We start from the raw sequence: 25691 nt of genomic DNA, 5'->3' as shown, positions 1-25691 counted from the left end.
GCCAGTTTCATATTCTCTTCAGTAGACATTAAGGAGTAGTAAAGAGTCCTGACTGACAAGAAATATGTGAATCAGCTAAGGCAGTCACTGAGGGACTTAAGCAACCATTGTCTTCATAATCTTCTGATGGAAACCTGGAAGAGTTTGCTTGCTAGCTACCTAGCATGGCCTGACAAGAACACAGCAGATTATGCTTTTTTGGACAGTTCTCAGTAGGCCCACACTTTAAGGGCAGAACATTTTACACTCATTTGTTGATGTCTCTGTTGAAAATGATTGCTTGGATCATAAGCTCTGTGAGACATGAACCTCACTGCTTCAAGTATGCAACTCCTCACAACCCTCAATGATGAGGGAAATCCTTTGACAAACCATACTGCAAACATAAGGGAATACAAAAGAGACATCTCAATGGACTCAGAACCAGTGCAGCCATAGTTCAAAAGGCAGTTTCTACTGTGCAAAGCCAATATTTTAAAGGATTAAGAATTTCATTATTTGACTGCCTCCAACAACACGCTCAGCTTGTCACAAGTAAAAGACATGCTGGCAACTTTAACTGAAAGCAGACAGCAACTTTCATGGTGACCTCCTGAAGTATATATTTTGCTGTCCATTTTCAGGGAATGAGCTAAAGTAAAAGATGACTCAGCTCCAGAGAACTAGCAGCTTATTAGTTTTTATGGGGACAGATGAAATGATGAGCCATAAGAACAGAAAACTGTCCATCAGGACAAGGGACCAATTTTCAGCGTAATGGAAGAGCACCAGCATCTGTACAGATGACAACTCTGTATCTGCTTGGTATGGAGGAAGAGCACTTAAACACTCACTGATACTAACATTTACAGGCTTACAGATACCTTAATTGCAATAAGCTGACTTGCTGGCACCTACATATTACCATTTAAAACAAATCAGCAAGCAAAGGTCAGGCTAACATAAGGTACTCTGAAGTTCAGCCAAAGCCTTTGATTCTTGGCAGAGCTGCACTGACCTGCAGTTCTGCAGCTCTTACTGTGAAAGCGTGGCAGGTTCCTAAATGAGCCTCATTTCTACCCAGCTCTTTTCACTGATGTATATCTATAGACAGATCTGAGTGCAAGTCAGCCCAACCAGTATGCTCTTCTAGAGTTCAAATCTGAAGACTGGAAGTCTTTTGTTTCTATGATGAGCTCAGCTTTGCTTCATTCCTCTGTGCTGTGACAACAACCAAACTTGCTTGCTGTTCTCTTCCTTTTTGAAGCTGTCCTGCCACAATATCAGTCACTCCCTGAATTTTTAGCTGACTGTCTTTTAAACTTCACTTCAGCAAATAGCCATGTTTCTGCCTGCATACCTGATGTCCTACCATGCTTGAAGAGTACCTTGCTAGCACTTCAGCTTCTTGCTGAAAAACCATCTGACTGATCTGTGTTACATGCAATATATAGTCACATCCCAGCTCCATTTCCAAGCGTTTATCCTTTCTTCTTCATTTCAATAGGCTTTTACATATTTATACTAGGATTATATACGTGTTTTGATTTCATTATACCGGTACAGCTATGATCTGGGAAATGGTGTTTTAAGCTAATAACAGAGAGACCTACATTTGAGAGACAAGATATCATGGAACTGGAACTTTCCCTTCTTCCTGATCCTTGCACTCTGGGTTATGACAAGGGAAAGATATTGTGAATTAGTCTTTGACAGGGGTCTGTGGAACACTACACATGTAGGATGTCAGAAACATCATCACTGGGGAGTTCTGCTGTTGTAGCCAACTTCAGTCTATCCCTGTTTCAAGCTGCCATTACAGGAGCCACAGCTTTTTATCTGAGACAGCTCTCTAGCCTGCTACTCACCATTCCTTCACCCTAAAATTTGATATATCATGCTTATGATCAGAATTCCAAGAATAAGACAAGCATTTGAAAGGCAGTGTGTGAAACTGAAATGGGAAGTCCATATTTAGTCTTCACAAAAAGGGCACAAGGTGAATTCATGACTTAGATACAGACGGCAGGCACACAGCACCCCAAGGGGCTACCATATCGCATATAAAGCAATTGCCACACTGCTGAAGCTAGCAGATTTGCTACTGTCAAAGACAAATACTTCAAACAATGAGGATAAATGTGAGAAGATATTAGGGCAAGAGCTTTACCTTTACTTTAAGTCTTTTCACTGAAATTGGACTGTAAGACATATACTGTGATACTGACAATGTAGTGAGACCAGTATCAAGCACAATTTTTTACTAATTCTGTTAAGGTTAGAGATCTAAGGTTTATTAGCAGTCTGGTTATTAAGAAGCAGTTTGTATTTGCCTCTGCTAACAGGAGAGTATCTGCTCTGCCTGTTCAGAAAGAGCTGTGTTTTTCTTCTCCACCTCAGAAAAAGAAGAGATTGGTAGCAGCGTCCTCCTTAAATAAAACAAACTACATTTTATTCTTAAGAGAAGGAGAAAAAGACTCCTACACTTCTACTACCTCTCTGCTTACAGCAGAGAATATGCCAACTCTGGCTAATTTTTTTTTCTGAGATAGCATCACTGTGAGCTTGTGCTGGAAGAGCACATCTGATCGCACTGGAATAGGTTGCTTCCCAGTAAGATGTCCACATCCGCTGCTGCTTCTCCCAACAGTTGCAGTTCATTGGCCAGAGCATACAGATTTCCTGCCCCAGTGACTTATGGAGTGTGCCTAGCCTAAGGATAGCGTGTGAATATTTAGAGCTCTCAAGTGAGATATTGTTGATTCTCCTCAGTTAAAGATGCTCAACAAAGATACCTAGAAATCATCCTTTGTGTTAAGACCTTCCAGTGGCTCCACACATTCTTTAGCTCTAGATGCCTTAACTGTACAGGCAAGCAAAATGTACACATACTTTCCCACATTAAACCCTCCACTGATTTACCAGTGCAGAAACTGGGTAGAATAAAAGGAAAGGGGGAAAGCTATCAAGGGAAAAAAGACAACAGGAAGGCAGGGATAAGAAAAGCCAGCAACCTGCGCAGAGAAAAAAAACTGCCCAGACTTCAAAACCCATATGAACAGCCTTGTGTCACTAGCTGCAGACACCAGTACATACAAGGATGGCTTTGACACTTAAGTTTCTTTCTTCCTTGCAATTCTGTGCTAGGAAGAGGCAGCTCACCTGGGGGTGGTGATCTGATACTGCCTTCTCTAACAGCAGGCTGCCCAGGAAAAAGTCTTGCCATACAACCAACAGCAGTCACCCAGGCAGGGGATCAGGGATAGTCCAGATCCATTTCTGAGAGGCAGAGAGGAAAGCAAGGCCCTACTTTGCCCACATCACCCTTGGAACATCATATTTGTCCCAGCCTCATCCAGCATGTCGAGGAAGGGGTTCACAGGCTGGTGGAAGCCATTTACTCTCTGAAAACTTCTCACAAAGCTTCTCTCCTCAGGAGACTTGAGGTATATGATACTGTTAGGGATGGCAGCTCATGGAGAGCCTATTTGAGTGAAGGCAGCAGCAGTAGATTATTTGATATGCATAAGGAAAAATAATGGAAAGGAAAGCAGATGCCATTTTCTCACTCCCAGTAGGTACATCCCCACTCACTCACCGTGTATGGCATACTTTGCTGCTTGAGCTGCTATCATGACTTTCACATCTTTCCTGTATATCATGGTTTTATGATTTTTTGTTATGGGTATTGAATCACAGAGACTTGTATAGACTTGTTTAAACTAGGCCTCATAGCTTGCACAAACAGGTAAATAGGAAGGAACACAGGGACCATAGAAAAGTGTGCCCCATTGGAGGTAAGTGAAGTAGAGCTGCTGTTTGCAACTCAGTGGCGGGTGGTTCTGTGAAGAGAAGGACAACACAACAATGGGTAGGGTTGCTGTTTACAACACAGTGAAGGGTCCAGTGAAGATGAGTGGAGTTTCTGTTTGCCACTGACTGGGGAAGTCCCATGAAGATAAGGAGGCAGAGTTGCTGTTGTGAAACAATGCAACCCCCTAAAGGTTTGGCAAGGATGTCACCAGATGGGCCCAATTTCTAAGTTGTAAGCATTTTCTTGGAAATGTGATGAGCATTTATACACTGTGCCTATGAATGTGTAGTCTCTGCTTTTCTTGGTGTGTATGTTTGGTGGAACGATCCCCCATGCACCAAGACCTGTGATAAAGGGAATACCTGCTTGACATAATTTGTTGTTGTGACAAGTTACTCGGTCAGTTTCCTCAGCTTCAATTGGTGAGCCAGGCGGGAGAATCTCTGCTCTGTTATGGGACCCATTGAGAGGGGAACTTCTCAGGCCCACCAGGAGCTTTCCCAGGTGGGACTCCAACTCTCAGACAGATCACCTCAGGAACAGACAAGATCCTCTGGATAAAGGTATTCCTTAATATTGGATTCTTTTCACTGGATCTTTTCTCATTTTAAAGCCTTGGGGACATACTCATAAGTCAGGATGGGCACCACATAGTCCAGAGCCATGGAAACTGTATATCAACCCTGAAGGCACCGAACAGGTAATTTATTTCAGCACAGGATGGAAACCATAAATCTGCCTGAAAGTTAACAGGGGTAAGGCCTTGGCACAGTAGCCATATTGGGTAGGACATTTACAGTCTGGGACAAAATGGGTCACTGTCAGGAGTGGCTTGGCAGGAAAGTGACTTTGTGGAAGAAGTAATGTTTGAACTGTCACTGTAATGTTGTATTTCCAGGAGAGCCTTGGGAGGAAAGTTATGAGTGGGAACTTTGCTGAAGGATTAAATGCCTGAACTGGTTTTCTTTCTCTTGACTGTATAAACGGTACTGGTTATTGCCACTGCCTTTTTGATTGTTAAATGCCTGTGTTGTGAGAGTAATTGGGGAATTCAATTTCTTGTTTCAAACACTCATGTCTTGCTGGGACATGTTAGCTAAAACTCATGGAAATTCTTACGGAATTCTTTTTTATAAAGTTACAGGAAGTGTAATTGACAGTATATATGGAATTGAAATTGATGGTATGAACAGTGGAATTGTGTGGGGAAGGAAAAAAAGCAAAAGAAAAGGGGGAGAAAACAGCAAAAGTGTTCAGGAAAATAGTGAGTTTGAGAACTAGAATGAATTAACAGATTAAATTCTAATCTTGCTAGGAGATACTAGTTATTGCTTCCCGAAGGAATTCAGTGAACAACCTTGCCCAGAGGGAGCCGGTGAACTCCACTGGATAGGAGCGACAGTTGTGCAACACGTCTCAGGCGGGAGGGGGAGGGCGGGGGGGAGAAGGGCGGGAGGAGGCGGAGACTCCTGCTGCAAAGAGTGCGTTACTTCTGAATGAGCTAGGAGAGCTGAGCGGATGTTAGAACCGAGAATGGTCGTCATAGGGTAGAAATCCAGGAAACCCGATATCCAAGTGCGAGCACTGGAAGCCTCGGAGGGTTGGAGGTGAAAGTGAATTGATTTTTGTTAACGATGAATGTTTGGAAAGTGATATAGGTAAGGGAAGAGCACAGGCTGAGGAAGGCAAAGGCGAGCAAGCAAGTTGCAACATATGAAAGGAACCGGAAATAAGAAAAGAGGACAAATTAGTGTAGGAGGTTGGAGAAAATATAGAAACAGGAACAGTAACAAAAGTACAGCAGATGCTAGGATTCCTGTAACAGAGTCATGGCTTGAGGACTGAGCCAGAGATCTAGGGGAAGAGGGCTGGAAGGGACCAGGGCAAATTCCACCCCCACAGGAAAGTAAGAAGTTCACAGACTGCAGTAAAAAGGGGAAAGGTAGTTTAAATTCAATAAAGAAAACCAAAGATAAGTCAAAAGGAAAATCAACAGTATGAAAATTAAGAGTTAGCTAAGTATTCGCATTTCCTTTAAATTTCTTTAAAATTCAGGTTACTTTTCAATTCTCCAGAGTTTAGTTACATTTTTCTTGTAATTTCTTTCAGGCTTTGTGAGAGGGAGACTGAGTGCATATTTTCTGTTCTGCTTGAATTCAGCGAGAGCCACGTGCTGGTGCGCAACTTGTGAGTGCCCGAGCAGCAGCTGGAGGTGTCTACGGCCACACCACTCTGGCAACGCCTGATCTCGGAAGCTAAGCAGGGTCGGGCCTGGTTAGTACTTGGATGGGAGACCTCCTGGAAATACCGGGTGCTGTAGGCTTTTCTTCTTCGCTTTCATTTATTGGCCTTCTTGTCACTCGCTTTTCTTTTCCGACGAAATCTTTTCCCGCCTTCTGTCTGGCCTAGCCTTCTCCTTTGCTTCGTCCTTTTCCTCGACGCTTCTATTTCTGACTGTTTTGGAGCCTCGGGGCGTGCTTTTGGCTGCTCGTGCTCGCCAGAGCGTGCGCTTGTGCGCAGCTCGTGAGTGCCCGAGCAGCAGCTGGAGGTGTCTGCGGCCACCCCACTCTGGGATTGCAGAATCGGGCCTGGTGACTATCCGGCCTGGTTGGTGCTCGGATGGGAGAGCTGCTGGGAAGCACGGGTGCTGCAGGCTCTTTTTTCCTTACTTGCTTTTCACTTCTCCTTCTTTTCCTACTCTCTTCTCTTCTTTTCCATTGAGAGAGCTTTAAACTAGCTGTGACGGGGGAAGGGCATAAAACAGGGCTCACCAGTAAAGAGCCCAAGGAAGCTCTGCTGGAAAAAGGGGCGAGGCAGATATCTCAGCTGAAGTGCATCTATACCAATGCACGCAGCAAGGGCAATAAACAAGAAGAGCTTGAAGCCATTGTGAGGCAGGCTAACAGCAGGAGAAAAATACCTTGTGGCTATTACAGAAACATGGTGGGACCTCTCCCATGACTGGAATACTGGGATTGATGGCTACAAGCTCTTCAGAAGGGATAGACAGGGAAGAAAGGGTGGTGGCATAGCTCTCTATATCAAAGAGTGTTTTGATGTTGAAGAACTAGTGGTTGGAAGTGACAAAGTAGAGTGTCTATGGATAAGGATCAGGGGGATAGTCTTTAGGAGTGACATCGTGGTGGGTGTCTGTTATAGACCACCTAGTCAGGATGAAGAAATAGACGAGATGTTCTATAAACAACTCGTAGATGTTGCACGATGGCCAGCACTCGTTCTCATGGGGGACTTCAACTTCCCTGATATATGCTGGAAATACAATACTGCGCAGAGGAAGCAGTCCTTGAGATTTCTAGAATGTGTGGATGATTGCTTCCTGACACAGCTGGTGCAAGAGCCTACCAGGGGAGATGCATTGCTTGACCTACTTTTCACTAACAGGGTAGGACTAGTAGGGGATGTGAAGGTTGGAGATTGTCTTGGCCAGAGTGACCATGAAATGGTGGAGTTTGCTATTCTGGGTGACGTCAAGAGGGTGACTAGCAAAACTATTACCTTGGACTTCCGGAGGGCAGACTTTGACCTGTTCAGGACACTTGTTGCAAGGGTCCCTTGGGACTTGCTCCTGAAGGATAAAGGGGTCCAGGAAGCCTGGATGCTCCTCAAGATGGAAATCTTAAAGGCACAGGAGCAGGCAGTCCCGGAGTCCCGTAAGTCAAGCCGGAGGAGAAAAAGACCAGTGTGGATGAACCAGGAACTTTTGTTGAGACTCTGAGAGAAAAAGAGAGTCTATGTCCTCTGGAAGATGGGTCAGGCTACTTGGGGTGACTACAGAGAACTGGCCAAGATCTGCAGGCAGAAAATTAGAAATGCTAAAGCACAGCTTGAAATTAGGCTGGCTACTGCTGTAAAGGAGAACAGGAAACCCTTTTACAAATATATTAACAGCAGGAGAAAAACTAAGGAAAATTTCTCTCCTTTACTCAACGAGGCAGGCAATATAACCACAGATGATAAGGAAAAGGCTGAGGTTCTCAATGCCTTCTTCACATCTGTCTTTAATAGACAGGACAGTTATCCACACGGTACTTGCCCTGACCTGGAAGTCCAGGACGGGGTGCATAATGCACCCCCTGTGATCCAAGCAGAGATGGTCAGAGATCTACTCCTCCATCTGAACTGCCACAAGTCCATGGGGCCAGAGGGGATCCACCCAAGGGTGCTGAGGGAGCTAGCAGAGGTGATTGCTAAGCCACTTTCTGCCATCTATCAGCATTCCTGGTTATCTGGAGAGGTCCCACAAGATTGGAGGCTTGCTGATGTGACTCCCATTTACAAGAAAGGCCGTAAGGAAGACCCGGGGAACTACAGGCCTGTCAGCCTGACCTCGGTATCAGGGAAAGTTATGGAACAGATGATCTTGAGGGAAATCACACGACACGTGCATGGCAATAAAGGGATCAGACCCAGCCAGCACGGGTTTACCAGGGGCAGGTCGTGCTTGTCCAACCTCATCTCCTTCTATGACTGGGTGACCAGACAGGTAGATGAGGGAAAGGCTGTTGATGTAGTCTACCTGGACTTCAGCAAGGCCTTTGACACAATCTCCCACAGTATTCTCCTAAGGAAACTGGCAGCCCGTGGTGTGGACAGGTTCACTCTTCTCTGGGTGGAGAACTGGCTGGAGGGCCGTGCCCAGAGGGTAGTGGTTAATGGAGTTAAGTCCAGCTGGCGTCCTGTAACGAGTGGTGTCCCCCAAGGGTCAGTTTTGGGGCCCATCTTGTTTAATATCTTTATTGATGACCTAGACGAGGGAATTGAGTGTACCCTCAGTAAGTTTGCAGATGACACAAAGTTGGGAGGATGTGTCAAACTGCCTGAGGGTAGGGAGGCCCTTCAGAGGGATTTGGATAGGCTGAACAGCTGGGCTGAGCAAAATGGGATGAGGTTCAATAAGACCAAGTGCCGGGTCCTGGACATTGGCCACAATAACCCCGTGCAATGCTATAGGCTTGGGGCAGAATGGCTTGAAGAATGTAGAGAGGAAAAGGACCTGGGGGTGTTGGTTGATGCTCGGCTCAACATGAGCCGGCAGTGTGCCCAGGTGGCCAAGAAGGCCAACAGCATCCTGGCCTGTATTAGAAATAGTGTAGCCAGCAGGAGCAGGGAGGTGATCATCCCCCTGTACTCAGCTCTGGTATGGCCGCACCTAGAGTACTGTGTTCAGTTTTGGGCCCCTCACTACAAGAAGGACAATGAGGCCCTGGAGCGTGTTCAGAGAAGGGCAACAAAACTGGTGAGGGGTCTGGAGCACAAGTCTTATGAGGAGCGGCTGAGGGAGCTGGGATTGTTTAGTCTGGAGAAGAAAAGGCTCAGAGGAGACCTTATTGCACTCTACCACTTCCTGAAGGGGGGTTGTGGTGAGGAGGGGGTGGGCCTCTTCTCCCTGATAAATAACGACAGGACGAGAGGGAATGGCCACAAGTTGCACCAAGGAAGATTTAGATTAGACCCGAGGAAGCATTTCTTTTCTGAAAGAGTGGTCAGGCACTGGAATGGCCTGCCTAGGGAGGTGGTTGAGGCACCATCCCTAGCGCTGTTCAAGAAGCGTTTAGATGAGGTGCTAAGGGATTTGATTTAGTAGTTGGGTAGAGATAGTGATAGGAGGATGGTTGGACTAGATGATCTTATAGGTCCTTTCCAACCTTATGAACTTATGAACTTTTCTTGAGAATACTTTCCCCTTGTTCTCCTTTGTCTCGCAGTGTCTGTTTTCTTTGTACTACGGCCATACCACTCTGGCAACGCCCAATCTCGTCTGATCTCGGAAGCTAATCAGAGTCGGGCCTGGTTAGTACTTGGATGGGAGACCTCCTGGGAATACCGGGTGCTGTAGGCTCTTTATTTTTTCCGTTTTCCTTTTGATTCCTGAGCTTGTCCTTCTGTTTTGTTGGCACCGCTTCTCGGTTGTTGACTTGTGTAGCGTTGTTTTTTGTGCAGTTTTGTTTTGGCCTAGTGTTTTCTTGTGGTGGTTGTTGTCGTCTGGGACGAGGGTATCGTCTGGGTTCCTTTTGTGCTCAGAAAAGCGTGCGTTTGTGTGCAGGTCGTGAGGGCAAGAGCCGGAGCTGACAGTGTCTACGGCCACACCACTCTGGCAACGCCCGATCTCGTCTGATCTCGGAAGCTAAGCAGGGTCGGGCCTGGTTAGTACTTGGATGGGAGACCTCCTGGGAATACCGGGTGCTGTAGGCTTTTCTTCTTCGCTTTCATTTATTGGCCTTCCCGTCACTCGCTTTTCTTTTCCGCCGAAATCTTTTCCCGCCTTCTGTCTGGCCTAGCCTTCTCCTTTGCTTCGTCCTTTTCCTCGACGCTTCTATTTCTGACTGTTTTGGAGCCTCGGGGCGTGCTTTTGGCTGCTCGTGCTCGCCAGAGCGTGCGCTTGTGCGCAGCTCGTGAGTGCCCGAGCAGCAGCTGGAGGTGTCTGCGGCCACCCCACTCTGGGATTGCAGAATCGGGCCTGGTGACTATCCGGCCTGGTTGGTGCTCGGATGGGAGAGCTGCTGGGAAGCGCGGGTGCTGCAGGCTCTTTTTTCCTTACTTGCTTTTCGCTTCTCCTTCTTTTCCTACTCTCTTCTCTTCTTTTCTTGAGAATACTTTCCCCTTGTTCTCCTTTGTCTCGCAGTGTCTGTTGTTTTCTTTGTTCTTGTGGCTTCTTTCTGTTTCTACGCTGTGAGGCAGCGCGTATTTTTTGTTGTGCTTGAATTCAGCGAGAGCCACGTGCTGGTGCGCAGCTTGTGAGTGCCCGAGCAGCAGCTGGAGGTGTCTACGGCCATACCACTCTGGCAACGCCCGATCTCGTCTGATCTCGGAAGCTAATCAGAGTCGGGCCTGGTTAGTACTTGGATGGGAGACCTCCTGGGAATACCGGGTGCTGTAGGCTCTTTATTTTTTCCGTTTTCCTTTTGATTCCTGAGCTTGTCCTTCTGTTTTGTTGGCACCGCTTCTCGGTTGTTGACTTGTGTAGCGTATTTTTTTGTGCAGTTTTGTTTTGGCCTAGTGTTTTCTTGTGGTGGTTGTTGTCGTCTGGGACGAGGGTATCGTCTGGGTTCCTTTTGTGCTCAGAAAAGCGTGCGTTTGTGTGCAGCTCGTGAGGGCAAGAGCCGGAGCTGACAGTGTCTATGGCCACACCACTCTGGCAACGCCCGATCTCGTCTGATCTCGGAAGCTAAGCAGGGTCGGGCCTGGTTAGTACTTGGATGGGAGACCTCCTGGGAATACCGGGTGCTGTAGGCTTTTCTTCTTCGCTTTCATTTATTGGCCTTCCCGTCACTCGCTTTTCTTTTCCGCCGAAATCTTTTCCCGCCTTCTGTCTGGCCTAGCCTTCTCCTTTGCTTCGTCCTTTTCCTCGACGCTTCTATTTCTGACTGTTTTGGAGCCTCGGGGCGTGCTTTTGGCTGCTCGTGCTCGCCAGAGCGTGCGCTTGTGCGCAGCTCGTGAGTGCCCGAGCAGCAGCTGGAGGTGTCTGCGGCCACCCCACTCTGGGATTGCAGAATCGGGCCTGGTGACTATCCGGCCTGGTTGGTGCTCGGATGGGAGAGCTGCTGGGAAGCGCGGGTGCTGCAGGCTCTTTTTTCCTTACTTGCTTTTCGCTTCTCCTTCTTTTCCTACTCTCTTCTCTTCTTTTCTTGAGTATACTTTCCCCTTGTTCTCCTTTGTCTCGCAGTGTCTGTTGTTTTCTTTGTTCTTGTGGCTTCTTTCTGTTTCTACGCTGTGAGGCAGCGCGTATTTTTTGTTGTGCTTGAATTCAGCGAGAGCCACGTGCTGGTGCGCAGCTTGTGAGTGCCCGAGCAGCAGCTGGAGGTGTCTACGGCCATACCACTCTGGCAACGCCCGATCTCGTCTGATCTCGGAAGCTAATCAGAGTCGGGCCTGGTTAGTACTTGGATGGGAGACCTCCTGGGAATACCGGGTGCTGTAGGCTCTTTATTTTTTCCGTTTTCCTTTTGATTCCTGAGCTTGTCCTTCTGTTTTGTTGGCACCGCTTCTCGGTTGTTGACTTGTGTAGCGTTGTTTTTTGTGCAGTTTTGTTTTGGCCTAGTGTTTTCTTGTGGTGGTTGTTGTCGTCTGGGACGAGGGTATCGTCTGGGTTCCTTTTGTGCTCAGAAAAGCGTGCGTTTGTGTGCAGCTCGTGAGGGCAAGAGCCGGAGCTGACAGTGTCTACGGCCACACCACTCTGGCAACGCCCGATCTCGTCTGATCTCGGAAGCTAAGCAGGGTCGGGCCTGGTTAGTACTTGGATGGGAGACCTCCTGGGAATACCGGGTGCTGTAGGCTTTTCTTCTTCGCTTTCATTTATTGGCCTTCCCGTCACTCGCTTTTCTTTTCCGCCGAAATCTTTTCCCGCCTTCTGTCTGGCCTAGCCTTCTCCTTTGCTTCGTCCTTTTCCTCGACGCTTCTATTTCTGACTGTTTTGGAGCCTCGGGGCGTGCTTTTGGCTGCTCGTGCTCGCCAGAGCGTGCGCTTGTGCGCAGCTCGTGAGTGCCCGAGCAGCAGCTGGAGGTGTCTGCGGCCACCCCACTCTGGGATTGCAGAATCGGGCCTGGTGACTATCCGGCCTGGTTGGTGCTCGGATGGGAGAGCTGCTGGGAAGCGCGGGTGCTGCAGGCTCTTTTTTCCTTACTTGCTTTTCGCTTCTCCTTCTTTTCCTACTCTCTTCTCTTCTTTTCTTGAGAATACTTTCCCCTTGTTCTCCTTTGTCTCGCAGTGTCTGTTGTTTTCTTTGTTCTTGTGGCTTCTTTCTGTTTCTACGCTGTGAGGCAGTGCGTATTTTTTGTTGTGCTTGAATTCAGCGAGAGCCACGTGCTGGTGCGCAGCTTGTGAGTGCCCGAGCAGCAGCTGGAGGTGTCTACGGCCATACCACTCTGGCAACGCCCGATCTCGTCTGATCTCGGAAGCTAATCAGAGTCGGGCCTGGTTAGTACTTGGATGGGAGACCTCCTGGGAATACCGGGTGCTGTAGGCTCTTTATTTTTTCCGTTTTCCTTTTGATTCCTGAGCTTGTCCTTCTGTTTTGTTGGCACCGCTTCTCGGTTGTTGACTTGTGTAGCGTTGTTTTTTGTGCAGTTTTGTTTTGGCCTAGTGTTTTCTTGTGGTGGTTGTTGTCGTCTGGGACGAGGGTATCGTCTGGGTTCCTTTTGTGCTCAGAAAAGCGTGCGTTTGTGTGCAGGTCGTGAGGGCAAGAGCCGGAGCTGACAGTGTCTACGGCCACACCACTCTGGCAACGCCCGATCTCGTCTGATCTCGGAAGCTAAGCAGGGTCGGGCCTGGTTAGTACTTGGATGGGAGACCTCCTGGGAATACCGGGTGCTGTAGGCTTTTCTTCTTCGCTTTCATTTATTGGCCTTCCCGTCACTCGCTTTTCTTTTCCGCCGAAATCTTTTCCCGCCTTCTGTCTGGCCTAGCCTTCTCCTTTGCTTCGTCCTTTTCCTCGACGCTTCTATTTCTGACTGTTTTGGAGCCTCGGGGCGTGCTTTTGGCTGCTCGTGCTCGCCAGAGCGTGCGCTTGTGCGCAGCTCGTGAGTGCCCGAGCAGCAGCTGGAGGTGTCTGCGGCCACCCCACTCTGGGATTGCAGAATCGGGCCTGGTGACTATCCGGCCTGGTTGGTGCTCGGATGGGAGAGCTGCTGGGAAGCGCGGGTGCTGCAGGCTCTTTTTTCCTTACTTGCTTTTCGCTTCTCCTTCTTTTCCTACTCTCTTCTCTTCTTTTCTTGAGAATACTTTCCCCTTGTTCTCCTTTGTCTCGCAGTGTCTGTTGTTTTCTTTGTTCTTGTGGCTTCTTTCTGTTTCTACGCTGTGAGGCAGCGCGTATTTTTTGTTGTGCTTGAATTCAGCGAGAGCCACGTGCTGGTGCGCAGCTTGTGAGTGCCCGAGCAGCAGCTGGAGGTGTCTACGGCCATACCACTCTGGCAACGCCCGATCTCGTCTGATCTCGGAAGCTAATCAGAGTCGGGCCTGGTTAGTACTTGGATGGGAGACCTCCTGGGAATACCGGGTGCTGTAGGCTCTTTATTTTTTCCGTTTTCCTTTTGATTCCTGAGCTTGTCCTTCTGTTTTGTTGGCACCGCTTCTCGGTTGTTGACTTGTGTAGCGTATTTTTTTGTGCAGTTTTGTTTTGGCCTAGTGTTTTCTTGTGGTGGTTGTTGTCGTCTGGGACGAGGGTATCGTCTGGGTTCCTTTTGTGCTCAGAAAAGCGTGCGTTTGTGTGCAGCTCGTGAGGGCAAGAGCCGGAGCTGACAGTGTCTATGGCCACACCACTCTGGCAACGCCCGATCTCGTCTGATCTCGGAAGCTAAGCAGGGTCGGGCCTGGTTAGTACTTGGATGGGAGACCTCCTGGGAATACCGGGTGCTGTAGGCTTTTCTTCTTCGCTTTCATTTATTGGCCTTCCCGTCACTCGCTTTTCTTTTCCGCCGAAATCTTTTCCCGCCTTCTGTCTGGCCTAGCCTTCTCCTTTGCTTCGTCCTTTTCCTCGACGCTTCTATTTCTGACTGTTTTGGAGCCTCGGGGCGTGCTTTTGGCTGCTCGTGCTCGCCAGAGCGTGCGCTTGTGCGCAGCTCGTGAGTGCCCGAGCAGCAGCTGGAGGTGTCTGCGGCCACCCCACTCTGGGATTGCAGAATCGGGCCTGGTGACTATCCGGCCTGGTTGGTGCTCGGATGGGAGAGCTGCTGGGAAGCGCGGGTGCTGCAGGCTCTTTTTTCCTTACTTGCTTTTCGCTTCTCCTTCTTTTCCTACTCTCTTCTCTTCTTTTCTTGAGTATACTTTCCCCTTGTTCTCCTTTGTCTCGCAGTGTCTGTTGTTTTCTTTGTTCTTGTGGCTTCTTTCTGTTTCTACGCTGTGAGGCAGCGCGTATTTTTTGTTGTGCTTGAATTCAGCGAGAGCCACGTGCTGGTGCGCAGCTTGTGAGTGCCCGAGCAGCAGCTGGAGGTGTCTACGGCCATACCACTCTGGCAACGCCCGATCTCGTCTGATCTCGGAAGCTAATCAGAGTCGGGCCTGGTTAGTACTTGGATGGGAGACCTCCTGGGAATACCGGGTGCTGTAGGCTCTTTATTTTTTCCGTTTTCCTTTTGATTCCTGAGCTTGTCCTTCTGTTTTGTTGGCACCGCTTCTCGGTTGTTGACTTGTGTAGCGTTGTTTTTTGTGCAGTTTTGTTTTGGCCTAGTGTTTTCTTGTGGTGGTTGTTGTCGTCTGGGACGAGGGTATCGTCTGGGTTCCTTTTGTGCTCAGAAAAGCGTGCGTTTGTGTGCAGGTCGTGAGGGCAAGAGCCGGAGCTGACAGTGTCTACGGCCACACCACTCTGGCAACGCCCGATCTCGTCTGATCTCGGAAGCTAAGCAGGGTCGGGCCTGGTTAGTACTTGGATGGGAGACCTCCTGGGAATACCGGGTGCTGTAGGCTTTTCTTCTTCGCTTTCATTTATTGGCCTTCCCGTCACTCGCTTTTCTTTTCCGCCGAAATCTTTTCCCGCCTTCTGTCTGGCCTAGCCTTCTCCTTTGCTTCGTCCTTTTCCTCGACGCTTCTATTTCTGACTGTTTTGGAGCCTCGGGGCGTGCTTTTGGCTGCTCGTGCTCGCCAGAGCGTGCGCTTGTGCGCAGCTCGTGAGTGCCCGAGCAGCAGCTGGAGGTGTCTGCGGCCACCCCACTCTGGGATTGCAGAATCGGGCCTGGTGACTATCCGGCCTGGTTGGTGCTCGGATGGGAGAGCTGCTGGGAAGCGCGGGTGCTGCAGGCTCTTTTTTCCTTACTTGCTTTTCGCTTCTCCTTCTTTTCCTACTCTCTTCTCTTCTTTTCTTGAGAATACTTTCCCCTTGTTCTCCTTTGTCTCGCAGTGTCTGTTGTTTTCTTTGTTCTTGTGGCTTCTTTCTGTTTCTACGCTGTGAGGCAGCGCGTATTTTTTGTTGTGCTTGAATTCAGCGAGAGCCACGTGCTGGTGCGCAGCTTGTGAGTGCCCGAGCAGCAGCTGGAGGTGTCTACGGCCATACCACTCTGGCAACGCCCGATCTCGTCTGATCTCGGAAGCTAATCAGAGTCGGGCCTGGTTAGTACTTGGATGGGAGACCTCCTGGGAATACCGGGTGCTGTAGGCTCTTTATTTTTTCCGTTTTCCTTTTGATTCCTGAGCTTGTCCTTCTGTTTTGTTGGCACCGCTTCTCGGTTGTTGACTTGTGTAGCGTATTTTTTTGTGCAGTTTTGTTTTGGCCTAGTGTTTTCTTGTGGTGGTTGTTGTCGTCTGGGACGAGGGTATCGTCTGGGTTCCTTTTGTGCTCAGAAAAGCGTGCGTTTGTGTGCAGCTCGTGAGGGCAAGAGCCGGAGCTGACAGTGTCTATGGCCACACCACTCTGGCAACGCCCGATCTCGTCTGATCTCGGAAGCTAAGCAGGGTCGGGCCTGGTTAGTACTTGGATGGGAGACCTCCTGGGAATACCGGGTGCTGTAGGCTTTTCTTCTTCGCTTTCATTTATTGGCCTTCCCGTCACTCGCTTTTCTTTTCCGCCGAAATCTTTTCCCGCCTTCTGTCTGGCCTAGCCTTCTCCTTTGCTTCGTCCTTTTCCTCGACGCTTCTATTTCTGACTGTTTTGGAGCCTCGGGGCGTGCTTTTGGCTGCTCGTGCTCGCCAGAGCGTGCGCTTGTGCGCAGCTCGTGAGTGCCCGAGCAGCAGCTGGAGGTGTCTGCGGCCACCCCACTCTGGGATTGCAGAATCGGGCCTGGTGACTATCCGGCCTGGTTGGTGCTCGGATGGGAGAGCTGCTGGGAAGCGCGGGTGCTGCAGGCTCTTTTTTCCTTACTTGCTTTTCGCTTCTCCTTCTTTTCCTACTCTCTTCTCTTCTTTTCTTGAGTATACTTTCCCCTTGTTCTCCTTTGTCTCGCAGTGTCTGTTGTTTTCTTTGTTCTTGTGGCTTCTTTCTGTTTCTACGCTGTGAGGCAGCGCGTATTTTTTGTTGTGCTTGAATTCAGCGAGAGCCACGTGCTGGTGCGCAGCTTGTGAGTGCCCGAGCAGCAGCTGGAGGTGTCTACGGCCATACCACTCTGGCAACGCCCGATCTCGTCTGATCTCGGAAGCTAATCAGAGTCGGGCCTGGTTAGTACTTGGATGGGAGACCTCCTGGGAATACCGGGTGCTGTAGGCTCTTTATTTTTTCCGTTTTCCTTTTGATTCCTGAGCTTGTCCTTCTGTTTTGTTGGCACCGCTTCTCGGTTGTTGACTTGTGTAGCGTATTTTTTTGTGCAGTTTTGTTTTGGCCTAGTGTTTTCTTGTGGTGGTTGTTGTCGTCTGGGACGAGGGTATCGTCTGGGTTCCTTTTGTGCTCAGAAAAGCGTGCGTTTGTGTGCAGCTCGTGAGGGCAAGAGCCGGAGCTGACAGTGTCTACGGCCACACCACTCTGGCAACGCCCGATCTCGTCTGATCTCGGAAGCTAAGCAGGGTCGGGCCTGGTTAGTACTTGGATGGGAGACCTCCTGGGAATACCGGGTGCTGTAGGCTTTTCTTCTTCGCTTTCATTTATTGGCCTTCCCGTCACTCGCTTTTCTTTTCCGCCGAAATCTTTTCCCGCCTTCTGTCTGGCCTAGCCTTCTCCTTTGCTTCGTCCTTTTCCTCGACGCTTCTATTTCTGACTGTTTTGGAGCCTCGGGGCGTGCTTTTGGCTGCTCGTGCTCGCCAGAGCGTGCGCTTGTGCGCAGCTCGTGAGTGCCCGAGCAGCAGCTGGAGGTGTCTGCGGCCACCCCACTCTGGGATTGCAGAATCGGGCCTGGTGACTATCCGGCCTGGTTGGTGCTCGGATGGGAGAGCTGCTGGGAAGCGCGGGTGCTGCAGGCTCTTTTTTCCTTACTTGCTTTTCGCTTCTCCTTCTTTTCCTACTCTCTTCTCTTCTTTTCTTGAGAATACTTTCCCCTTGTTCTCCTTTGTCTCGCAGTGTCTGTTGTTTTCTTTGTTCTTGTGGCTTCTTTCTGTTTCTACGCTGTGAGGCAGCGCGTATTTTTTGTTGTGCTTGAATTCAGCGAGAGCCACGTGCTGGTGCGCAGCTTGTGAGTGCCCGAGCAGCAGCTGGAGGTGTCTACGGCCATACCACTCTGGCAACGCCCGATCTCGTCTGATCTCGGAAGCTAATCAGAGTCGGGCCTGGTTAGTACTTGGATGGGAGACCTCCTGGGAATACCGGGTGCTGTAGGCTCTTTATTTTTTCCGTTTTCCTTTTGATTCCTGAGCTTGTCCTTCTGTTTTGTTGGCACCGCTTCTCGGTTGTTGACTTGTGTAGCGTTGTTTTTTGTGCAGTTTTGTTTTGGCCTAGTGTTTTCTTGTGGTGGTTGTTGTCGTCTGGGACGAGGGTATCGTCTGGGTTCCTTTTGTGCTCAGAAAAGCGTGCGTTTGTGTGCAGCTCGTGAGGGCAAGAGCCGGAGCTGACAGTGTCTATGGCCACACCACTCTGGCAACGCCCGATCTCGTCTGATCTCGGAAGCTAAGCAGGGTCGGGCCTGGTTAGTACTTGGATGGGAGACCTCCTGGGAATACCGGGTGCTGTAGGCTTTTCTTCTTCGCTTTCATTTATTGGCCTTCCCGTCACTCGCTTTTCTTTTCCGACGAAATCTTTTCCCGCCTTCTGTCTGGCCTAGCCTTCTCCTTTGCTTCGTCCTTTTCCTCGACGCTTCTATTTCTGACTGTTTTGGAGCCTCGGGGCGTGCTTTTGGCTGCTCGTGCTCGCCAGAGCGTGCGCTTGTGCGCAGCTCGTGAGTGCCCGAGCAGCAGCTGGAGGTGTCTGCGGCCACCCCACTCTGGGATTGCAGAATCGGGCCTGGTGACTATCCGGCCTGGTTGGTGCTCGGATGGGAGAGCTGCTGGGAAGCGCGGGTGCTGCAGGCTCTTTTTTCCTTACTTGCTTTTCGCTTCTCCTTCTTTTCCTACTCTCTTCTCTTCTTTTCTTGAGAATACTTTCCCCTTGTTCTCCTTTGTCTCGCAGTGTCTGTTGTTTTCTTTGTTCTTGTGGCTTCTTTCTGTTTCTACGCTGTGAGGCAGCGCGTATTTTTTGTTGTGCTTGAATTCAGCGAGAGCCACGTGCTGGTGCGCAGCTTGTGAGTGCCCGAGCAGCAGCTGGAGGTGTCTACGGCCATACCACTCTGGCAACGCCCGATCTCGTCTGATCTCGGAAGCTAATCAGAGTCGGGCCTGGTTAGTACTTGGATGGGAGACCTCCTGGGAATACCGGGTGCTGTAGGCTCTTTATTTTTTCCGTTTTCCTTTTGATTCCTGAGCTTGTCCTTCTGTTTTGTTGGCACCGCTTCTCGGTTGTTGACTTGTGTAGCGTTGTTTTTTGTGCAGTTTTGTTTTGGCCTAGTGTTTTCTTGTGGTGGTTGTTGTCGTCTGGGACGAGGGTATCGTCTGGGTTCCTTTTGTGCTCAGAAAAGCGTGCGTTTGTGTGCAGCTCGTGAGGGCAAGAGCCGGAGCTGACAGTGTCTACGGCCACACCACTCTGGCAACGCCCGATCTCGTCTGATCTCGGAAGCTAAGCAGGGTCGGGCCTGGTTAGTACTTGGATGGGAGACCTCCTGGGAATACCGGGTGCTGTAGGCTTTTCTTCTTCGCTTTCATTTATTGGCCTTCCCGTCACTCGCTTTTCTTTTCCGCCGAAATCTTTTCCCGCCTTCTGTCTGGCCTAGCCTTCTCCTTTGCTTCGTCCTTTTCCTCGACGCTTCTATTTCTGACTGTTTTGGAGCCTCGGGGCGTGCTTTTGGCTGCTCGTGCTCGCCAGAGCGTGCGCTTGTGCGCAGCTCGTGAGTGCCCGAGCAGCAGCTGGAGGTGTCTGCGGCCACCCCACTCTGGGATTGCAGAATCGGGCCTGGTGACTATCCGGCCTGGTTGGTGCTCGGATGGGAGAGCTGCTGGGAAGCGCGGGTGCTGCAGGCTCTTTTTTCCTTACTTGCTTTTCGCTTCTCCTTCTTTTCCTACTCTCTTCTCTTCTTTTCTTGAGTATACTTTCCCCTTGTTCTCCTTTGTCTCGCAGTGTCTGTTGTTTTCTTTGTTCTTGTGGCTTCTTTCTGTTTCTACGCTGTGAGGCAGCGCGTATTTTTTGTTGTGCTTGAATTCAGCGAGAGCCACGTGCTGGTGCGCAGCTTGTGAGTGCCCGAGCAGCAGCTGGAGGTGTCTACGGCCATACCACTCTGGCAACGCCCGATCTCGTCTGATCTCGGAAGCTAATCAGAGTCGGGCCTGGTTAGTACTTGGATGGGAGACCTCCTGGGAATACCGGGTGCTGTAGGCTCTTTATTTTTTCCGTTTTCCTTTTGATTCCTGAGCTTGTCCTTCTGTTTTGTTGGCACCGCTTCTCGGTTGTTGACTTGTGTAGCGTTGTTTTTTGTGCAGTTTTGTTTTGGCCTAGTGTTTTCTTGTGGTGGTTGTTGTCGTCTGGGACGAGGGTATCGTCTGGGTTCCTTTTGTGCTCAGAAAAGCGTGCGTTTGTGTGCAGCTCGTGAGGGCAAGAGCCGGAGCTGACAGTGTCTACGGCCACACCACTCTGGCAACGCCCGATCTCGTCTGATCTCGGAAGCTAAGCAGGGTCGGGCCTGGTTAGTACTTGGATGGGAGACCTCCTGGGAATACCGGGTGCTGTAGGCTTTTCTTCTTCGCTTTCATTTATTGGCCTTCCCGTCACTCGCTTTTCTTTTCCGCCGAAATCTTTTCCCGCCTTCTGTCTGGCCTAGCCTTCTCCTTTGCTTCGTCCTTTTCCTCGACGCTTCTATTTCTGACTGTTTTGGAGCCTCGGGGCGTGCTTTTGGCTGCTCGTGCTCGCCAGAGCGTGCGCTTGTGCGCAGCTCGTGAGTGCCCGAGCAGCAGCTGGAGGTGTCTGCGGCCACCCCACTCTGGGATTGCAGAATCGGGCCTGGTGACTATCCGGCCTGGTTGGTGCTCGGATGGGAGAGCTGCTGGGAAGCGCGGGTGCTGCAGGCTCTTTTTTCCTTACTTGCTTTTCGCTTCTCCTTCTTTTCCTACTCTCTTCTCTTCTTTTCTTGAGAATACTTTCCCCTTGTTCTCCTTTGTCTCGCAGTGTCTGTTGTTTTCTTTGTTCTTGTGGCTTCTTTCTGTTTCTACGCTGTGAGGCAGCGCGTATTTTTTGTTGTGCTTGAATTCAGCGAGAGCCACGTGCTGGTGCGCAGCTTGTGAGTGCCCGAGCAGCAGCTGGAGGTGTCTACGGCCATACCACTCTGGCAACGCCCGATCTCGTCTGATCTCGGAAGCTAATCAGAGTCGGGCCTGGTTAGTACTTGGATGGGAGACCTCCTGGGAATACCGGGTGCTGTAGGCTCTTTATTTTTTCCGTTTTCCTTTTGATTCCTGAGCTTGTCCTTCTGTTTTGTTGGCACCGCTTCTCGGTTGTTGACTTGTGTAGCGTTGTTTTTTGTGCAGTTTTGTTTTGGCCTAGTGTTTTCTTGTGGTGGTTGTTGTCGTCTGGGACGAGGGTATCGTCTGGGTTCCTTTTGTGCTCAGAAAAGCGTGCGTTTGTGTGCAGCTCGTGAGGGCAAGAGCCGGAGCTGACAGTGTCTACGGCCACACCACTCTGGCAACGCCCGATCTCGTCTGATCTCGGAAGCTAAGCAGGGTCGGGCCTGGTTAGTACTTGGATGGGAGACCTCCTGGGAATACCGGGTGCTGTAGGCTTTTCTTCTTCGCTTTCATTTATTGGCCTTCTTGTCACTCGCTTTTCTTTTCCGACGAAATCTTTTCCCGCCTTCTTTCTGGCCTAGCCTTCTCCTTTGCTTCGTCCTTTTCCTCGACGCTTCTATTTCTGACTGTTTTGGAGCCTCGGGGCGTGCTTTTGGCTGCTCGTGCTCGCCAGAGCGTGCGCTTGTGCGCAGCTCGTGAGTGCCCGAGCAGCAGCTGGAGGTGTCTGCGGCCACCCCACTCTGGGATTGCAGAATCGGGCCTGGTGACTATCCGGCCTGGTTGGTGCTCGGATGGGAGAGCTGCTGGGAAGCGCGGGTGCTGCAGGCTCTTTTTTCCTTACTTGCTTTTCGCTTCTCCTTCTTTTCCTACTCTCTTCTCTTCTTTTCTTGAGTATACTTTCCCCTTGTTCTCCTTTGTCTCGCAGTGTCTGTTGTTTTCTTTGTTCTTGTGGCTTCTTTCTGTTTCTACGCTGTGAGGCAGCGCGTATTTTTTGTTGTGCTTGAATTCAGCGAGAGCCACGTGCTGGTGCGCAGCTTGTGAGTGCCCGAGCAGCAGCTGGAGGTGTCTACGGCCATACCACTCTGGCAACGCCCGATCTCGTCTGATCTCGGAAGCTAATCAGAGTCGGGCCTGGTTAGTACTTGGATGGGAGACCTCCTGGGAATACCGGGTGCTGTAGGCTCTTTATTTTTTCCGTTTTCCTTTTGATTCCTGAGCTTGTCCTTCTGTTTTGTTGGCACCGCTTCTCGGTTGTTGACTTGTGTAGCGTATTTTTTTGTGCAGTTTTGTTTTGGCCTAGTGTTTTCTTGTGGTGGTTGTTGTCGTCTGGGACGAGGGTATCGTCTGGGTTCCTTTTGTGCTCAGAAAAGCGTGCGTTTGTGTGCAGCTCGTGAGGGCAAGAGCCGGAGCTGACAGTGTCTACGGCCACACCACTCTGGCAACGCCCGATCTCGTCTGATCTCGGAAGCTAAGCAGGGTCGGGCCTGGTTAGTACTTGGATGGGAGACCTCCTGGGAATACCGGGTGCTGTAGGCTTTTCTTCTTCGCTTTCATTTATTGGCCTTCCCGTCACTCGCTTTTCTTTTCCGCCGAAATCTTTTCCCGCCTTCTGTCTGGCCTAGCCTTCTCCTTTGCTTCGTCCTTTTCCTCGACGCTTCTATTTCTGACTGTTTTGGAGCCTCGGGGCGTGCTTTTGGCTGCTCGTGCTCGCCAGAGCGTGCGCTTGTGCGCAGCTCGTGAGTGCCCGAGCAGCAGCTGGAGGTGTCTGCGGCCACCCCACTCTGGGATTGCAGAATCGGGCCTGGTGACTATCCGGCCTGGTTGGTGCTCGGATGGGAGAGCTGCTGGGAAGCGCGGGTGCTGCAGGCTCTTTTTTCCTTACTTGCTTTTCGCTTCTCCTTCTTTTCCTACTCTCTTCTCTTCTTTTCTTGAGTATACTTTCCCCTTGTTCTCCTTTGTCTCGCAGTGTCTGTTGTTTTCTTTGTTCTTGTGGCTTCTTTCTGTTTCTACGCTGTGAGGCAGCGCGTATTTTTTGTTGTGCTTGAATTCAGCGAGAGCCACGTGCTGGTGCGCAGCTTGTGAGTGCCCGAGCAGCAGCTGGAGGTGTCTACGGCCATACCACTCTGGCAACGCCCGATCTCGTCTGATCTCGGAAGCTAATCAGAGTCGGGCCTGGTTAGTACTTGGATGGGAGACCTCCTGGGAATACCGGGTGCTGTAGGCTCTTTATTTTTTCCGTTTTCCTTTTGATTCCTGAGCTTGTCCTTCTGTTTTGTTGGCACCGCTTCTCGGTTGTTGACTTGTGTAGCGTTGTTTTTTGTGCAGTTTTGTTTTGGCCTAGTGTTTTCTTGTGGTGGTTGTTGTCGTCTGGGACGAGGGTATCGTCTGGGTTCCTTTTGTGCTCAGAAAAGCGTGCGTTTGTGTGCAGCTCGTGAGGGCAAGAGCCGGAGCTGACAGTGTCTACGGCCACACCACTCTGGCAACGCCCGATCTCGTCTGATCTCGGAAGCTAAGCAGGGTCGGGCCTGGTTAGTACTTGGATGGGAGACCTCCTGGGAATACCGGGTGCTGTAGGCTTTTCTTCTTCGCTTTCATTTATTGGCCTTCCCGTCACTCGCTTTTCTTTTCCGCCGAAATCTTTTCCCGCCTTCTGTCTGGCCTAGCCTTCTCCTTTGCTTCGTCCTTTTCCTCGACGCTTCTATTTCTGACTGTTTTGGAGCCTCGGGGCGTGCTTTTGGCTGCTCGTGCTCGCCAGAGCGTGCGCTTGTGCGCAGCTCGTGAGTGCCCGAGCAGCAGCTGGAGGTGTCTGCGGCCACCCCACTCTGGGATTGCAGAATCGGGCCTGGTGACTATCCGGCCTGGTTGGTGCTCGGATGGGAGAGCTGCTGGGAAGCGCGGGTGCTGCAGGCTCTTTTTTCCTTACTTGCTTTTCGCTTCTCCTTCTTTTCCTACTCTCTTCTCTTCTTTTCTTGAGTATACTTTCCCCTTGTTCTCCTTTGTCTCGCAGTGTCTGTTGTTTTCTTTGTTCTTGTGGCTTCTTTCTGTTTCTACGCTGTGAGGCAGCGCGTATTTTTTGTTGTGCTTGAATTCAGCGAGAGCCACGTGCTGGTGCGCAGCTTGTGAGTGCCCGAGCAGCAGCTGGAGGTGTCTACGGCCATACCACTCTGGCAACGCCCGATCTCGTCTGATCTCGGAAGCTAATCAGAGTCGGGCCTGGTTAGTACTTGGATGGGAGACCTCCTGGGAATACCGGGTGCTGTAGGCTCTTTATTTTTTCCGTTTTCCTTTTGATTCCTGAGCTTGTCCTTCTGTTTTGTTGGCACCGCTTCTCGGTTGTTGACTTGTGTAGCGTTGTTTTTTGTGCAGTTTTGTTTTGGCCTAGTGTTTTCTTGTGGTGGTTGTTGTCGTCTGGGACGAGGGTATCGTCTGGGTTCCTTTTGTGCTCAGAAAAGCGTGCGTTTGTGTGCAGCTCGTGAGGGCAAGAGCCGGAGCTGACAGTGTCTACGGCCACACCACTCTGGCAACGCCCGATCTCGTCTGATCTCGGAAGCTAAGCAGGGTCGGGCCTGGTTAGTACTTGGATGGGAGACCTCCTGGGAATACCGGGTGCTGTAGGCTTTTCTTCTTCGCTTTCATTTATTGGCCTTCCCGTCACTCGCTTTTCTTTTCCGACGAAATCTTTTCCCGCCTTCTTTCTGGCCTAGCCTTCTCCTTTGCTTCGTCCTTTTCCTCGACGCTTCTATTTCTGACTGTTTTGGAGCCTCGGGGCGTGCTTTTGGCTGCTCGTGCTCGCCAGAGCGTGCGCTTGTGCGCAGCTCGTGAGTGCCCGAGCAGCAGCTGGAGGTGTCTGCGGCCACCCCACTCTGGGATTGCAGAATCGGGCCTGGTGACTATCCGGCCTGGTTGGTGCTCGGATGGGAGAGCTGCTGGGAAGCGCGGGTGCTGCAGGCTCTTTTTTCCTTACTTGCTTTTCGCTTCTCCTTCTTTTCCTACTCTCTTCTCTTCTTTTCTTGAGTATACTTTCCCCTTGTTCTCCTTTGTCTCGCAGTGTCTGTTGTTTTCTTTGTTCTTGTGGCTTCTTTCTGTTTCTACGCTGTGAGGCAGCGCGTATTTTTTGTTGTGCTTGAATTCAGCGAGAGCCACGTGCTGGTGCGCAGCTTGTGAGTGCCCGAGCAGCAGCTGGAGGTGTCTACGGCCATACCACTCTGGCAACGCCCGATCTCGTCTGATCTCGGAAGCTAATCAGAGTCGGGCCTGGTTAGTACTTGGATGGGAGACCTCCTGGGAATACCGGGTGCTGTAGGCTCTTTATTTTTTCCGTTTTCCTTTTGATTCCTGAGCTTGTCCTTCTGTTTTGTTGGCACCGCTTCTCGGTTGTTGACTTGTGTAGCGTTGTTTTTTGTGCAGTTTTGTTTTGGCCTAGTGTTTTCTTGTGGTGGTTGTTGTCGTCTGGGACGAGGGTATCGTCTGGGTTCCTTTTGTGCTCAGAAAAGCGTGCGTTTGTGTGCAGGTCGTGAGGGCAAGAGCCGGAGCTGACAGTGTCTACGGCCACACCACTCTGGCAACGCCCGATCTCGTCTGATCTCGGAAGCTAAGCAGGGTCGGGCCTGGTTAGTACTTGGATGGGAGACCTCCTGGGAATACCGGGTGCTGTAGGCTTTTCTTCTTCGCTTTCATTTATTGGCCTTCCCGTCACTCGCTTTTCTTTTCCGACGAAATCTTTTCCCGC

At 50.3% G+C, this 25691-nt stretch overlaps 32 non-coding genes and 1 pseudogene across 32 annotated transcripts; all 33 read left to right on the top strand.

The window, feature by feature from the left end:
• The first annotated feature begins 6007 nt into the window (after positions 1 to 6007).
• Positions 6008 to 6116, top strand: LOC136059532 (5S ribosomal RNA; annotated as a pseudogene).
• A 3418-nt stretch (positions 6117 to 9534) lies between these two features.
• LOC136059529 (5S ribosomal RNA) lies at positions 9535 to 9653 on the top strand. The gene has a single exon (XR_010623233.1). It is a non-coding gene; the product is annotated as a 5S ribosomal RNA (ribosomal RNA).
• A 234-nt stretch (positions 9654 to 9887) lies between these two features.
• LOC136059522 (5S ribosomal RNA) lies at positions 9888 to 10006 on the top strand. The gene has a single exon (XR_010623226.1). It is a non-coding gene; the product is annotated as a 5S ribosomal RNA (ribosomal RNA).
• A 569-nt stretch (positions 10007 to 10575) lies between these two features.
• On the top strand, positions 10576 to 10694 carry LOC136059572 (5S ribosomal RNA). Its single transcript, XR_010623267.1, has one exon. It is a non-coding gene; the product is annotated as a 5S ribosomal RNA (ribosomal RNA).
• A 234-nt stretch (positions 10695 to 10928) lies between these two features.
• LOC136059528 (5S ribosomal RNA) lies at positions 10929 to 11047 on the top strand. Its single transcript, XR_010623232.1, has one exon. It is a non-coding gene; the product is annotated as a 5S ribosomal RNA (ribosomal RNA).
• Positions 11048 to 11616: 569 nt separating this feature from the next.
• LOC136059571 (5S ribosomal RNA) lies at positions 11617 to 11735 on the top strand. Its single transcript, XR_010623266.1, has one exon. It is a non-coding gene; the product is annotated as a 5S ribosomal RNA (ribosomal RNA).
• Positions 11736 to 11969: 234 nt separating this feature from the next.
• On the top strand, positions 11970 to 12088 carry LOC136059521 (5S ribosomal RNA). The gene has a single exon (XR_010623225.1). It is a non-coding gene; the product is annotated as a 5S ribosomal RNA (ribosomal RNA).
• Positions 12089 to 12657: 569 nt separating this feature from the next.
• Positions 12658 to 12776, top strand: LOC136059570 (5S ribosomal RNA). Its single transcript, XR_010623265.1, has one exon. It is a non-coding gene; the product is annotated as a 5S ribosomal RNA (ribosomal RNA).
• Positions 12777 to 13010: 234 nt separating this feature from the next.
• On the top strand, positions 13011 to 13129 carry LOC136059520 (5S ribosomal RNA). Its single transcript, XR_010623224.1, has one exon. It is a non-coding gene; the product is annotated as a 5S ribosomal RNA (ribosomal RNA).
• A 569-nt stretch (positions 13130 to 13698) lies between these two features.
• LOC136059568 (5S ribosomal RNA) lies at positions 13699 to 13817 on the top strand. The gene has a single exon (XR_010623263.1). It is a non-coding gene; the product is annotated as a 5S ribosomal RNA (ribosomal RNA).
• A 234-nt stretch (positions 13818 to 14051) lies between these two features.
• Positions 14052 to 14170, top strand: LOC136059527 (5S ribosomal RNA). The gene has a single exon (XR_010623231.1). It is a non-coding gene; the product is annotated as a 5S ribosomal RNA (ribosomal RNA).
• Positions 14171 to 14739: 569 nt separating this feature from the next.
• Positions 14740 to 14858, top strand: LOC136059567 (5S ribosomal RNA). The gene has a single exon (XR_010623262.1). It is a non-coding gene; the product is annotated as a 5S ribosomal RNA (ribosomal RNA).
• A 234-nt stretch (positions 14859 to 15092) lies between these two features.
• On the top strand, positions 15093 to 15211 carry LOC136059597 (5S ribosomal RNA). The gene has a single exon (XR_010623291.1). It is a non-coding gene; the product is annotated as a 5S ribosomal RNA (ribosomal RNA).
• A 569-nt stretch (positions 15212 to 15780) lies between these two features.
• LOC136059566 (5S ribosomal RNA) lies at positions 15781 to 15899 on the top strand. Its single transcript, XR_010623261.1, has one exon. It is a non-coding gene; the product is annotated as a 5S ribosomal RNA (ribosomal RNA).
• Positions 15900 to 16133: 234 nt separating this feature from the next.
• On the top strand, positions 16134 to 16252 carry LOC136059526 (5S ribosomal RNA). The gene has a single exon (XR_010623230.1). It is a non-coding gene; the product is annotated as a 5S ribosomal RNA (ribosomal RNA).
• Positions 16253 to 16821: 569 nt separating this feature from the next.
• Positions 16822 to 16940, top strand: LOC136059565 (5S ribosomal RNA). The gene has a single exon (XR_010623260.1). It is a non-coding gene; the product is annotated as a 5S ribosomal RNA (ribosomal RNA).
• Positions 16941 to 17174: 234 nt separating this feature from the next.
• LOC136059596 (5S ribosomal RNA) lies at positions 17175 to 17293 on the top strand. The gene has a single exon (XR_010623290.1). It is a non-coding gene; the product is annotated as a 5S ribosomal RNA (ribosomal RNA).
• A 569-nt stretch (positions 17294 to 17862) lies between these two features.
• On the top strand, positions 17863 to 17981 carry LOC136059564 (5S ribosomal RNA). The gene has a single exon (XR_010623259.1). It is a non-coding gene; the product is annotated as a 5S ribosomal RNA (ribosomal RNA).
• Positions 17982 to 18215: 234 nt separating this feature from the next.
• LOC136059524 (5S ribosomal RNA) lies at positions 18216 to 18334 on the top strand. The gene has a single exon (XR_010623228.1). It is a non-coding gene; the product is annotated as a 5S ribosomal RNA (ribosomal RNA).
• Positions 18335 to 18903: 569 nt separating this feature from the next.
• LOC136059563 (5S ribosomal RNA) lies at positions 18904 to 19022 on the top strand. The gene has a single exon (XR_010623258.1). It is a non-coding gene; the product is annotated as a 5S ribosomal RNA (ribosomal RNA).
• A 234-nt stretch (positions 19023 to 19256) lies between these two features.
• On the top strand, positions 19257 to 19375 carry LOC136059595 (5S ribosomal RNA). The gene has a single exon (XR_010623289.1). It is a non-coding gene; the product is annotated as a 5S ribosomal RNA (ribosomal RNA).
• Positions 19376 to 19944: 569 nt separating this feature from the next.
• Positions 19945 to 20063, top strand: LOC136059561 (5S ribosomal RNA). The gene has a single exon (XR_010623257.1). It is a non-coding gene; the product is annotated as a 5S ribosomal RNA (ribosomal RNA).
• A 234-nt stretch (positions 20064 to 20297) lies between these two features.
• Positions 20298 to 20416, top strand: LOC136059594 (5S ribosomal RNA). The gene has a single exon (XR_010623288.1). It is a non-coding gene; the product is annotated as a 5S ribosomal RNA (ribosomal RNA).
• A 569-nt stretch (positions 20417 to 20985) lies between these two features.
• LOC136059560 (5S ribosomal RNA) lies at positions 20986 to 21104 on the top strand. The gene has a single exon (XR_010623256.1). It is a non-coding gene; the product is annotated as a 5S ribosomal RNA (ribosomal RNA).
• Positions 21105 to 21338: 234 nt separating this feature from the next.
• Positions 21339 to 21457, top strand: LOC136059592 (5S ribosomal RNA). The gene has a single exon (XR_010623287.1). It is a non-coding gene; the product is annotated as a 5S ribosomal RNA (ribosomal RNA).
• A 569-nt stretch (positions 21458 to 22026) lies between these two features.
• On the top strand, positions 22027 to 22145 carry LOC136059559 (5S ribosomal RNA). The gene has a single exon (XR_010623255.1). It is a non-coding gene; the product is annotated as a 5S ribosomal RNA (ribosomal RNA).
• A 234-nt stretch (positions 22146 to 22379) lies between these two features.
• LOC136059590 (5S ribosomal RNA) lies at positions 22380 to 22498 on the top strand. Its single transcript, XR_010623285.1, has one exon. It is a non-coding gene; the product is annotated as a 5S ribosomal RNA (ribosomal RNA).
• Positions 22499 to 23067: 569 nt separating this feature from the next.
• On the top strand, positions 23068 to 23186 carry LOC136059558 (5S ribosomal RNA). Its single transcript, XR_010623254.1, has one exon. It is a non-coding gene; the product is annotated as a 5S ribosomal RNA (ribosomal RNA).
• Positions 23187 to 23420: 234 nt separating this feature from the next.
• Positions 23421 to 23539, top strand: LOC136059589 (5S ribosomal RNA). Its single transcript, XR_010623284.1, has one exon. It is a non-coding gene; the product is annotated as a 5S ribosomal RNA (ribosomal RNA).
• A 569-nt stretch (positions 23540 to 24108) lies between these two features.
• LOC136059556 (5S ribosomal RNA) lies at positions 24109 to 24227 on the top strand. The gene has a single exon (XR_010623252.1). It is a non-coding gene; the product is annotated as a 5S ribosomal RNA (ribosomal RNA).
• Positions 24228 to 24461: 234 nt separating this feature from the next.
• LOC136059588 (5S ribosomal RNA) lies at positions 24462 to 24580 on the top strand. The gene has a single exon (XR_010623283.1). It is a non-coding gene; the product is annotated as a 5S ribosomal RNA (ribosomal RNA).
• A 569-nt stretch (positions 24581 to 25149) lies between these two features.
• Positions 25150 to 25268, top strand: LOC136059555 (5S ribosomal RNA). Its single transcript, XR_010623251.1, has one exon. It is a non-coding gene; the product is annotated as a 5S ribosomal RNA (ribosomal RNA).
• A 234-nt stretch (positions 25269 to 25502) lies between these two features.
• LOC136059587 (5S ribosomal RNA) lies at positions 25503 to 25621 on the top strand. Its single transcript, XR_010623282.1, has one exon. It is a non-coding gene; the product is annotated as a 5S ribosomal RNA (ribosomal RNA).
• Positions 25622 to 25691: the final 70 nt, after the last annotated feature.

The sequence above is a fragment of the Cyrtonyx montezumae genome, unplaced genomic scaffold (genome assembly GCF_038088225.1).
Source record: "Cyrtonyx montezumae isolate F1298 unplaced genomic scaffold, pur_monq_1.0 scaffold_8, whole genome shotgun sequence".
In the NCBI taxonomy this organism is placed as follows: domain Eukaryota; kingdom Metazoa; phylum Chordata; class Aves; order Galliformes; family Odontophoridae; genus Cyrtonyx; species Cyrtonyx montezumae.
Note: the sequence above shows the minus strand (reverse complement) of the source record. Positions and strands in the feature narration are given on the sequence as shown.